We start from the raw sequence: 3,248 nt of genomic DNA on the forward strand, positions 1-3,248 counted from the left end.
AGAAAGAAAGAAAGAAAGAAAGAAAGAAAGAAAGAAAGAAAGAAAGAAAGAAAGAAAGAAAGAAAGAAAGAAAGAAAGAAAGAAAGAAAGAAAAAGAAAGAAAGAGAAAATAAAAAAAGAAAAAGAAAAAGAAAAAGGAAGGAAGGAAGGAAGGAAGGAAGGAAGGAAGGAAGGAAGGAAGGAAAGAGGGACAGACCTAAGTAGAGAAGACTATGGTGAAGTTTAGAAAGCGTATGTTCTACATGTCTGGGCCCAGGTACATCTTACAGGTGCCCCGAAGGTTTTACAGGGATGCTGAACTTGGTTGCTGGTCTTGGCTACGTCACAAACCCTGGGTTTGGGCGCATCTTCGATGTGGCCAGCAGATGGCAGCACTGGATTTGGCTGTAGCCTCAGGAGCCTTTTCCAGCAGAGCTCTGAGCTGTAGCTTCTTGCTTCTCACCCACAGGAAGCTTCCACCAAGGCGCTTTCTGGAGCAACCCGCCCAGAATTATTTTTAGGAGAAAGATGTGATAGATAATCCATGACTACCTTAGGAACAGAGAAGAGAAGCATTATCTTTGTGGGTTTTGTTTGATATTTCCCCCCCATGCACCCTTGAACCTTACCTACTCTGAACTCCTGTAGGGCAAAGATGCTGTCTTCATTGTCTATCTAGCACTAAGCCCAGGGCTAGGCATATAGTAAGTGTTCGGGAGCTGTCAACTGATGGATGTATAAGGAATATTTGTTCTTGCTCTTTTCTTATAGCGGCCCTAGGGGCCTGGTATTTATTCAGTGAGAGAAATGATGATCTCTCTCGGGCCCTGTACCAGGGATACAGGAATGAACCAAGAAACAATCCAAATCGTGCCGTCTGACCTAGACCTGAAAACCCGCTGGACCAGATCCAGATGTTGCGCCTATACCCTTGAGGGAAAGCTCTTTGTGCCACAGTTTCCTGGTTTGTAAAATGGAGATCTAATCGTAGCATCTTCGTCTTTCTGTAAGGTGGAGGTTGTGTGTGTGTTAATGCTGGCTAAGTATTCAGAATCCTGCCCAAGGAGCAGACAGGCAACTAAAATACAGGGCACCTGCTGCACGCACCCTGATGTGGCCTTGTGGGCCATCCGGCTTAAGGGTTAGGACACATCCAAAACAGGAGTCTCAGGGTGACCACTGAGGAAGTGTATGGACCAGACCGAGCAAGTATTCTCCCACTGAGGTGTATCCGGAGCCCAAGGCCACCCAGGTTCCACCAGTCACTCTCAGAGTTGGAAGAGATCTGGGCCAAGACAGACAGGCAAATCGTGTCGCAAGCTGGAATTAGGGTAACCTGCCAAAGAGAAGCGATTGGAATTTAGGTCAGGGGTGCTGATCTGCGGGGTAGCAGGAGACAGGACACACTGAAATCAGAGGTGGGGGGAGCTTTTCAGGAAGGGTACTCAAAAAGAACCAGATCCAGCTAGCTGCGAAGTGAACTGAGGGCTACAAAGTTGCAAGGATGCTGCCATTACTAGCTTTGCCCCTGCACAGGAAACTCCGGACTTTTAACTCTAAATCCTACCTTCCCTGGAGTTGCTTCCTCATGTTAACGGTACCAGCCTTTGCTCGTCATGATTCTACTGTGTGTAACAACCCTGGCTGCTTCCTTTGCGATATTATTACCCTACAGCTCAGCCTGGAACTTTGTAGTCAGACTGATCTCGAACTCCAAGAAATTCCCCTGCCTCGGTCTCCTGAGCGCTGGGTTTACCACACATGGGCTGTCTCACCTGGCTATCCCCGGCCACTCATACTCTGTTAATGCTACTGAACATCTTTCTAAACCTTTCTCCCATGGCTCTCATCTTTGTCCTCGCCGCTGCTAAAAATCCAGTTCCCTTGACGCCTAACTCAGTTCTGCATTAAGTCACGTTATTAATCGCCTTCCCAATATCCGATTTCCATCCTTTACCTGTGTAACTGGCAGGGTAAGCTTCCCAGTGAACAAACAAATCCCCGTGCTGGACTATGATGAAATTCCGAAGCCTGTATCATAAGGCTTCCAAAGCCTTTCCCTAAATCCAGGGCGTGGGTGGGGCAAGCGGGGTGAGCTTGGGGGGGTGTGTGGACTTTGGGCTAATTCTGCCACCTAAAACAGCCCTTTTCAGTTTTGGGCTCCTCTCCACCTCTTCAAGCTCTTCTGTCTCCAAGCTCTCTTTGGCCAGCACAGGCTGTCCCAGCTGGGAGTCTGTGCCCTTTAAGGCTCACTTCACTACTGCGGTGGACTGCTCAGGGCTCTTTCCTCCAGGGGCTCCTCGAGGGCTGGACTCATTGACTGGGAGGGTATTCTTCCACCTTCAGCTTTGTATCCCCACCACTGAGTATCAGGTCAAGCACCAGGAGGCCTTGGGCAAGTTCTATCTTGCTCACAGTTGCTTCAGAGCACTTTACAGTCTAAGCAGTAGGCGTGTGGGGTGAGCGAAGTTTACAGTGTCAAGCCACTAGAAAGTGGCGGGGTCCAGGGACTGAGAGATACCACCATGCCAGCCTCCATACTTTATTCAGGGGGGAAAGGAGATTGGGTGTGTATGTGTGCAATTTCTGCTGTTCATTGGGTTTTTTTTTTTTCCTTGTTCTTTACAGGGTCTCCTTTTACATAGTCCAGCTTAGCTTAGAACTCATTGCATAGCCTAGAAAAGCCCTAAACATGAGGCAAACTTCCTCCATTGCCTCTTGAGGGCTGGAATTACAGGCGCTGCTTTTATTTTATTTGTTTGTTTGTTTAGAGTCAGTCTCACTATATAGCCCAGGCCAGCCTTGAACTCAAGACCCTGCTTGGTTCAGGGATTATAGGACTGTACTACCATATGTGGTTCTAGACCAGTGATTCTCAATCTGTGGGTCTGGACCCTCTGGGCGTTACATATTAGATATCCTGCACGTCAGATATTTATATTATGGTTCATAATGGTAGAAAAATTACAAAGTAGCACCTAAATAATGTTATGGTTGAGGGTCATGACAACATGAGGACTGTATTAAAGGGACACAGCACTAGAAAGGTCAAGAGCCAGTGCTCTAGACCCTTTCTTTTTTGGCAGTTCTGGGTCTTGAACCCAGGACCTTGAGCATGCTAGACAAGCACCCTACCACTGAGCTCTGTTCTCAACCTCTCTTTCCTGCCTTCTCCCTCCTTCCTCCTTTTTCTTCTTCCTCTCGGTCTCTCTCACCTTCCCTTTTTCATACACATGTATTTTTGAAATATGGTTCATTAAGTTGCTCAG

Source organism: Mus pahari, chromosome 5, assembly GCF_900095145.1.
Source record: "Mus pahari chromosome 5, PAHARI_EIJ_v1.1, whole genome shotgun sequence".
Lineage (NCBI taxonomy): Eukaryota > Metazoa > Chordata > Mammalia > Rodentia > Muridae > Mus > Mus pahari.